The 10029-nt window shown below is 40.1% G+C and overlaps 1 pseudogene across 1 annotated transcript; it reads right to left on the reverse strand.

Moving 5' to 3' along the window:
* Positions 1–1392: 1392 nt before the first annotated feature.
* Positions 1393–2286, reverse strand: LOC309828578 (small ribosomal subunit protein mS38-like; annotated as a pseudogene). The gene has a single exon. The product of its transcript is annotated as a small ribosomal subunit protein mS38-like (transcript).
* Between the last annotated feature and the right edge of the window lie 7743 nt (positions 2287–10029).

The following is a 10029-nucleotide window of genomic DNA, read 5'->3' on the forward strand; positions in this document are numbered from 1 at the left end:
ATTTTAAGTGTATAGTTTGATGATTTTGCTGTGTGTACACCTGTGTAATGAACACAAGGTACAGAGCATTGTGAAACCCCTAGAAAATTCCTTCATATCCCTTCTATCTTCCCCACTCCTTGCCCAGAGGCAACCACTATTCTGATTTCTGTCTGCATAGATTAGCACCAGTATTTTCTAAAGTTGCCCAGGTGATTCCAGTGTGTGGTCAGGATTGAAATCATTGGTTTGGGTGGGCTGTTTGAGGCTCTCTCCAGTGTCTGTCTTTCCATTTGGCCTGGTCAGATTTCCCAGAGAGTATCCCAGTTTTCTGCTTGGAGGCCAGAGGTCTAGTTGCCGGTGGTCTGGGAACTCAGGAAAAGAGGGCTGGGTAATGAGCCATAGAGCATTTAATATGAAGGGACATACAATTTGCCTCTTTATGTTAGGATACCTTCATCCTCCACCATGTGTGATTTACTCTTTTTAGAGAATAAATCTCTAACCTGCTGCCTCATTGCGGTTGGGTCACTCAGCAACTCGGGAGAGGCATGGGCTCTAGGTTTCTAACTGTTCAAACAGCTTTCACCTGATCCTTTCTTTCTTTAGTCTCCCTTCCCCCTCTGTGTTCTGGCAGTTCCTGAACCCTTTGAGGATTCTGTAGCGCAAAGTGGGTTTGTTCTTAGTTGTCAGCACTGCTGTCTTATAATTTGTCTTTGACCAAATCAGTTATCACTCATCCATCTTTCCAGCTTCCAAAATTTTGTTGCTGTTGTTTCTTCCATTCTCTCAATGCTTATGGTTTGTGTCCTAAAAACAGAACAAAACAACAGCAACATTTTCTTTATCTTGTTTTAGTAGGGTTTCGTGAGAGAGCAAAATTAGATGTGTGGGTTCAGTCTGCAGTCTTAACGTGCAAGTCCCTCATCTGCTTTCCATTCATCATACAAAAATGTGCTGCCATCTGCCCACCACTGTTTTCTCCTCCCTGTGGGGTTGTAGCTGTTAAAATTTCTTTACTGTTATCTACATAGAATGTTAGGAGGGAGAGCACTTAAATGTTGGATCAAACTGTAATTTCTCTAGAAACCTCTAAATTCTTTTGAGAAGTTTACATTGTCCCAGAATCTTATAATCTCAGGATTGGAAATGATTTTAAAGATAAGCCAGCTTAGTGAGCTATTTGATACTTTCTGTAGTGGGAAACTTGCTCTAAAGAGAGAAATGACTGGAGAAACAGAGTGGGCTGTGGATCTCTGCAGTGGGTCTGGAAATCAATATGTGCGTTAAACATTTAATATTGAAAGAACAAATAATAGATCTTGCATATTTGTAACATACAGGAATTATCAAAAAGTCGTGGTGGTTTTGTTATTTTAATCAATAATTCTTAAATCCAGCTACTGTCATGGGTGGGAGGTAATACTTAGAATTTTTTTTGTTTTTTGTTTTTAGCTGAGTTCTCTGAATACTTATTACAACGGGTCATCAGCAGTAATAGGGGTACGGGAGAGAGATAGGAGATGCATTTGCCCCTCAGGTAGATCTTGGGGGTCTGCCAGCCTGTGGGGGTTTCCTTCAGGCCCGCCTTCCACCAGATGCGCTTCAGGTCTCTCTTGAACTTGATTTGCTGCCGTTTCAGGCGTCCTTCCTTGACTTTCCGCAGTAGGTACTGGGTCCTCTTGACCAGCTTGCGGTACTTGCGATGATTCATCTTGTACTGGCAGATCTTGAGTGTGTTTTTGCACTGCATCTGGGGTGCATCCCAGACCTCCTTACCCCACTGCTCGACCCATTCCCCCACCTGGCTGGGCGGACACTCAGAGTTGGGCTGGAGACACAGTCCCTGGGACCCCAGCATCCAGTCTGGGCAGGAGGTAGCCAGCTCTCAAGGTCAGCCAGCTCTCCAGGTCAGCCAGCTCTCCAGGGGGCTGATGGATATATTCCTGCACAGCAGCATCTCCTCAAGCTCCAGATGGACCCGTCTGCCAGGGAGGGAGGCAGCACCACTTGGGCCTGTTGGTTGCGTGCTGTAGCGAGGCCTGCAGGCATGCCTGCCCAGCACCCCTGAGACAGGCCAGGACCCACTGCAGCCTACCCGGGAACAGCCCTGAGCAGCTGGGAAGTGAGGCGCACCAGGAACAAGGTCTGTGTGTGGCGGCGGCCCCAGGTGCTCAGTGGAGCCTCCGTGAGCCTCAGCTTCACCCCGAGGTGCCCACTGCGTGGGTGGTGTGGACTCTCAAGTCCCAGGTCCCCAGCCCAGCCGGCAGCAGCCGCCTCCGCTGTCCCTGGAGCCCACGGCCTCATGCTGACCCTACCCAGACACTGCTGGGAGACTGACCATTCTGCTGCCCAGTATTTTTTGTTTTGAGAAAAAGATTATATTCCAGAAAAAATTGAAAAGTATTGCTAAAGTTGTAGAAATCTTATAGTTAACGTAAACTGGTAAATTAATTAGAACCACCCATTAAAGCCTCTCTGTTAAGCTCCTCTGATAACTTTGTTATGCTTTGCACTCCTTTTTTCTTTAAAACACTAAGTATGTTTCCAAATGCTCTTTGAGATAAGAGTTTTTTATCATAAAGTTCATGATGAAATGAAAATATTATTCTCAATATAATTTGTTTTTTCTTAGGCTAAATTTATAAAATTTTATGTGTTTAACTTTATATTGTGTCCATCCTTTTCTGTGTTACAGTATCCTTTTACATTTGAGATTTATGCTAGATAGTGGTGGGTTTTTTTGTTATTTTCTGTAATGCCCTTATTTAGCCCTTTGTTTCTCTTCAAATTAATTTTGGACAAGTTACATAAAATATAAAAGTCTGCTTATCACTGCACACAGTTTTATATGTTTGCATATAAAATTCAAGCTATCAATTAAAGATAACTGGCAATTATTACTATCTGTTTTGGTGGTATGATAGTCCTTCCTCATTGGAAACATGTAGGTTAATTAATGTGTGTTTTGTGGCTAGAAGCTGTTGACTGTGGCCTCATATGTTTGCTCAGAAAGGATCATCCAATTTCTCATAATTGTAAGTTGCCTGGCGTGTTTATTTGTTGCCATTCCCAGATGTTTATTACTGTCTCTGTACTTCATGAGAGCATTCCCTGCCTGTGCTGTTGGCAGTTTATTGTTTAAGTGGCCAGACAATGTGGGTTTAGTGCTTGTTAATTGTTCTTTGTACTAATCCAACTGCTCACAATTGTACTTTGAAAAATGTTCCCTAAAGCTGGTTAAACTGGCTATTATCTGGGTCTTCATTGTTGGTTTTGCTATTCATTGTCTTTTGGGTTCATGATTAGGGCTCTCTCCTTAAGGAACTGCTAGCTCCTGTGTTCTTGGAAGGAACATTGATAGAGAGAGGAGCAGAATGGTTTTATTATGGATCATTGCTCTTTTTGTTTTTCATAAGAAAGTGTAAGCACTGATAGGGAAGTGAAGATGGGGATTTTGTCTTACCTTTGAATTGGTATTCAAATGATTAGTTGCTGTATTTGGCTTGATACAGATCTTTTGCTATGTTAAAAATGAATCCAGCATTCTCATAAATTATGCTAGTAAGTTTGTTAGAACAGTGTTAACAGATACTGGATAGGAACTTCCCTGGTGGTCCAGAGGTTAAGACTCTATGCTCCCAGTGCAGGGGCCTGGGTTTGATCCCTGGTCAGGAAACTAGATCCCACATGCCACAACTAAAGATCCCGCACATGGCAATGAAGATCCTGCGTGCTGCAGCTAAGACCCGACGCAGCCAAATAAGTAAATAAATATTAGAAAAAAAGATACTGGATAAAAGTTTCACTTGAATGAACCACTGTATAATATGATATTTGAATGAGGTACATAAGAGAAAGAAGAAAAATTTAATATCTTCAAGTATACCAGAATCAGGATAGTTTAGAAGACTGAGCCAGAATTTGCTGGTGAGGAGGTAGACCTTGAAGTAAATTGAGAACGAATCTTAGGGAATAATCTCATGAAAAGTGTAATGCCTTTAAACATTTAATTTAAAATACATGTAAGAGAGGAGCACAAAGACTCAACTTGGCTGCGTTTTTGAAAATGTGGAGAAGCTTCTTTTCTGCTGCTGGATGAACAAGGTTATAAATGTTGTCAAGCATTTAACACACAAGATCAGAAAACTGAGTCAGTAAATGATCTAGAAATTTAATGAAGTTATGAACATTGTCAGTAAGTCAGTAAGAACCACCAAAGGTAACACATATATAGCATCTCCTATGTGTCAAGCATAATGATAGGTACTGGGAAGACAACGGTGATCAATACTACATAGACAAAAATCTTTGCTTTCACAAAATTTATAAACCAGGGGAACACACAGTTGGTATAGTCTTGTTTCTTTACTTTTTTTTTTTTCTGGCCATGCTGTGCAGCTTGTGGGATCTAAGTTCCCTGACCAGGGATTGAACCTGGCTCCGGCAGTGAAAGCACTGAGTCCTAACCACTGGACCACCAGGGACTACTGCAGACCAGGGTAATTAAGTGATTAATTTGTCTTAAATCTTGAGGTTTTTTTTTTGTTTGTTTAAATTGAAGTATAATTGATTTTCAATGTGTCAGTTTCAGGTGTACAGCGAAGTGATTCAGTTATGCTGAATCTATTCTTTTTCTTTATAGGTTATTACAAGATATTGAATATAGTCCCCTGTGCTCTACAGTAGGTCTTTATTGTTTATCTGTTTTATATACAGTAGTGTGTATCTGTTAATCCCAAACTCCTATTTATCACTCCCCCCACTTTCCTCTATGTCTGTAAGTCTGTTTCTGTTTTGTAAATAAGTTCATTTGTATCATTTTTTTGATTCCACATGTAAGTGATATTATATGATATTTGTCTTTCCTTGTCTGATTTTACTTCACTTATTATGATTATCTCTAGGTCCATCCATGTTGCTGCAAGTTATTTTATTCTTTTTTATGGCTAATATTCCTTTGTATGTGTGTATACCACATCTTTATCCATCCATTTGTCGATGGACATTTAGTTTGCTTCCATATCTTGGTTATTGTAAATAGTGCTGCTGTGAACATTGGGGTGCATGTATCTTTTCAAATTAGAGTTTTCGTCTTGTCTGAATATATGCCCAGAAGTGGGATTGCTGGATCATATGGTAATTTTTTTTTAAATTAAATTTTTATTTATTCATTTGGTTGTGCCGGGTCTTAGTTGCAGCTCGCTGGCTCCTTAGTTGTGGCTTGCCAGCTCCTTAGTTGTGGCATGCAAACTCTTATTTGTGGCATACATATGGGATTTAGTTCCCTGACCAGGGATGGAACCTGGGCCCTCTGCATAGGGAGCATGGAGTCTTAACCACTGTGCCACCACGGAAGTCCCTCATATGATAATTCTATTTCAGTTTTTTAAGGAACCTCCATACTGTTCTCCATAGTGGCTGTACCAATTTACATTCCCACCAACAGTATAGGAGTGTTCTCTTTTCTCCACACCCTCTCCAGCATGTTATTTGTAGACTTTTTGGTGATGGCCATTCTGACAGGTGTGAGGCTTTTTAAATAATTAGTATGGAAAAATGCTGAGTGAAGTAAAAGTTTTAAATTTTAATATTTGCTTTAAAAAATTTTGAGGTAAAGATTACGTATAGTGAAATGAACTTAACTCTACAATTGAATGAATTTTGTCGAATGTGTACTCCTGTGTTAATCTCTCCCTCCCCAGTAATCCCACATGGTTCCTTTAGTCAGTTCCTGTTCTGCTGTCTTTTACCACAGATTCGTTTTTCATGTTCTTGAACTTCACCTAATAGAATAGAATTAGTGTGTATTCTTTTCTGGCTGGCTTCTTTTGTTCAACATAATGTTTTGAAATTCATCCATGTTAATGCTCCTTTCAGTAGTTCTTTTTAACTGGTGTATAGTAATAACATTGTATGACAATAACAGTTTGTTTATCCCTTTTCCCATTAGGCTATTATGAAAGCTGTTATGAACACATAGCTATTAGTCTTCTTATAGACATACATTTTTGTTTCTCTTGGATAAATAACTAGTGGTGGACTTACTGGTTCATAGAGCGGATGTATGTTTAACTTTAGAAGACATTGCCAAACAGTTTTCCCAAGGGAATATATCATGTTGCATTGCAACCAGCAGTCTGTGAAAGGTCTGCTTGAGTGACAAATCAGAATTGAGTTTCAGAAAGACTGTGCTGGTACAGTGGGGTATGAGACTTGAGATAGGGAACACACACAGTTAAGTAATACAATTGAAAATTGATGTATTCTTGTTCTAAGGAATTGATAGGGAGGGAGAGACTTACAGATTCTGGAGCCTGTGGTATGTGGGGTGAGGATAGGGCAGGGGTCAGGTGATCCCCATGCATCTGCCATAGGCTGTTGGATATTGGTGTGTCAGTCATTAACAGAGAGAATACAGTGGAGGAGTAGATTTTAGAGGGAAGAGGGAGAAGTAAATCTGTTATGTTTGTAAGTAGTAATAAAAGGAAGTAGATTAAATAACTGTGTATAGTGAGGAGAAGGCCCAGGATGGAATTGGAATTTTGGGGACCATTGACATATAAGAAATGAGCTGATGACGAGAAGTCTGCAAGGAGCAGAAGGAGTGAGTAGCCACCACAGAAGGGAAACCAGGGAAGTGATTTAACAAACTGAAAGAACAGAACTTCGAAAAAGGAGGGAGGGGCTTGAATGTTGTTAATGTGAGTAAAAAATAAGTGTAGCCTTTCTGGAGGTTAACTTTTTTTTATTATTTGACCCAATAGTTGCACTTTGTGGAATAACTTCTACAGAAACAGACAAATGTGGAAAGGTATCACACACACATACACAGAGTATTATATAGTTTCTATTGCTGCTGTAACAAATTAGTACAAACTTAGTGGCTTAAAACAAAAATATAGTCTCTTACAGTTATGCAGGCCAGAAGTCTCAAATGTTTCACTGGGCTAAAGTCAAGGTATTGACCCAGCTGGTTCCTGGGGTAGAATCTATTTCCTTGCCTTTTCCAGTTGCATTCCTTGTATTCCTTGCATTGCATTCCTTGATCCCTTCCTCCATTTTCAAAGTCAACTACATAGCATCTTCCGATGGGCCCAAACCAGATAGTTCAGGATAATCTCCTCATCACAAAATCCTTCCCTTAATCACCTCTGCCAAGTCCCTTTTACAATTTAAGGTAACATTCACAGGTTCTGTGTTTTATGATGTGCTCTTTAGGAGGCCGTTAATTAGTCTACCACATAATACTAACAAGGACAGAAGATCAAAGTACATTAAATTAAATTCTCAAAAATGTATAGTATGATCTGATTTTTTTTGGCTGCACCAGGCAGGGCATGCGGGATCTTAATTCCCTGACCGGGGATTGAACCTGTGCCCCCTGCTGTGGAAGCATGGAGTCTTAACTGCTGGACCACCAGGAAAGTCCCCAAGTATGATCTAATTTTTGTGAACTTAAATACATATACTTGTATATTACCATATGTATAGAAATCTTAATATATACTGTACAGCTAACAGTGGCTGTCTTTGAGAGTGGGATTACAGAGTACTCAAACTTTTCCATTTTTTTCTGTGGTATTTCAATTCTTAACATGTATTTGCTAATCAGAAAAATAAAAAATAAATAACAGGAAAAGTACTGTATGGGTCACATGTTACAGAGAGGTCTGTAAGTAAGATAAGGACTATGAAGCATTTACTGGATTTAGCACAAAGAGGCTGTTGGTGAGTGACCTTGGTAAGTGTGGTTTTAGTAAAATGGTATGGTAGAAGCCACATTGCAGTGAAAAAGTGGGAGGTGAAGAAGGGAAGAATGAAAGCTAAAGCTATCTGTCCAGTTGCTTAGCTATGGGGGAGGGACGATACTGTGAGACAGGGGGTACTTAGTGGGATGTAAGGTCCAGCGAGAGCGCTAAATATGGCAGAGCAGCCTGTTTAAAAGTTGAGAACAGAAACTGGGAAGAAGAGAGAGACCACCTGAGTTCCAGGATAATTCACAGAGCGTGAGGCCTGTCTTCTGACTTCAGACCCACTTACCTGTGGCAGGTGAGACTAGAGAGGTGTGGATATGGGCAGTAGTTAAGTTCATAACATTTTCGTTTTCTTTAATATTATCAGATTAAAAAAAAAACACAAACTCTTGTAGTCCTAAATGCTTCTTTGGCATTTTGTTAAAGTCCAAAGTTATTGTGTACCTGTGTTAATTTAGTCTTGCTAATGTACTCTCATTTTGTTGGTTTCTGATTATTGCTGTAGCCTCATAGTATATGAGTATATGAGGTTCAGGGAATGAGACCTTAGTTTTCTAGTGCAACGTTTTGCGGACTCCTCCCCCCCTGTTATTATTGAAACTAATCATTGTATAAAAATCTGCTTATATGAGTTTATCAATTTTCTCTTGACTCTACAGTGTCACAACAGGAAAACATTAGAGGTACCATTCACTCCAACCTTTTATTAAGTTCCTGACAAGGAAACAAGGTTTAAAAAATTTAAATAACTTGTGAAGGCCTTACGCACCCTGTCAAAAGAACATGGTACTTTACCTTGCTGAGATGCTGAGGACCTTTCAAAAAATTATTATTTCATTGATACTATATTTCTGCCAGGATTTCCTGAGTTTTCATGTGTCCTTCTATCCAATTCTAATTAACATACATTTTCCACCTCTTAATTTCATCACTCTTCTTTCACCAGTATCAGTGTAATTAAATTAATTAAAATGACAATTTAAAATACAGTTTTTAAGGCCTTGCCATGATCTGTGCATTATTTACCTATTTGGAGAATTATGTTGAAGATTCCTATTGACATTTTAGGATTTTTCAGAACTGTGGCAGTTCATTTTGTTTGTTTGTTTGTTTTTGTTTTTGTTTTTGCGGTACGCGGGCCTCTCACTGTTGTGGCCTCTCCCGTTGCGGAGCACAGGCTCCGGACACGCAAGCTCAGCGGCCATGGCTCACGGGCCCAGCCGCTCCGCGGCATGTGGGATCTTCCCAGACCGGGGCACGAACCTGTGTCCCCTGTATCGGCAGGCGGGACTCTCAACCACTGCGCCACCAGGGAAGCCTGGCAGTTCATTTTTATTTCACACTGGGTATGGGGTGATGGTGCTTAACACACTTCTTGACACAGTGCTTGATGTATTGTGTGTATTAAATAAAAAATTTGCGTAATATGTGATATATTTTAAGAGGTACTTGTTCAGAATTTGTGCTTTTTTTGGACTAGATTAAGACCTAAGGAAACAGGTATTTTAGTACTCTTGCTGCTGCCAGGAAAAAAATTGTGTAGCTATGCCTTTTTTTTTTAAAAAAATAATTTTGTCTTTGTAACAGTGGAAGGTTGAGGTCAGGGGACAGGCTTATTAGCTCCTTATTCATGAACTTGAACACCTTGGCTATAGCAATTTTAGGTGCAGCTCAAATTATCAAATTTTTTAATAAATTTATTTATTTACTTATTTTTGGCTGTGTTGGGTCTTCGTTGCTGCATGGGGGCTTTCTTTAGTTGCGGCGAGCGGGGGCTACTCTTCTTTGTGGTGCGTGGGTTTCTCATTGCAGTGGCTTCTCCTGTGGTGGAGCACGGGCTATAGGCGTGTGGGCTTCAGTAGTTGTGGCTCTTGGGCTCAAGAGCTCAGGCTCAGTAGTTGTGGCGCACGGGCTTAGTTGCTCCACGGCATGTAGGATCTTCCTGGACCAGGGATCGAACTCGTGTCCCCTGCATTGGCAGTTAGATTCTTAACCACTGCGTCACCAGGGAAGTCCTTCATTTTCAAATATAATTTTCATCTCATTATTTTAGTTAATTGAATTGCTTAAGTAGGTAATCAGATTGGTTTCTGTCAGAATCCTTAGAGTCATGACATGTTCTGACGTTCTGTGTTTTTACTTTTGTGTTCTTCTGTTTTAGCTCACCTTCCTATCAATGATTTATACTTGTCAGGATGTTTTTGTTTTAGGGCTTAATGTTTAGTATCCTGGTTCCATCGTTTATTAGCTAATGGATTCTTGGGCAAGTTGTTTAACCTCTATAAACTTCAGT

Source organism: Grampus griseus (genome assembly GCF_964374135.1).
Source record: "Grampus griseus genome assembly, chromosome: 1".
Taxonomy (NCBI): domain Eukaryota; kingdom Metazoa; phylum Chordata; class Mammalia; order Artiodactyla; family Delphinidae; genus Grampus; species Grampus griseus.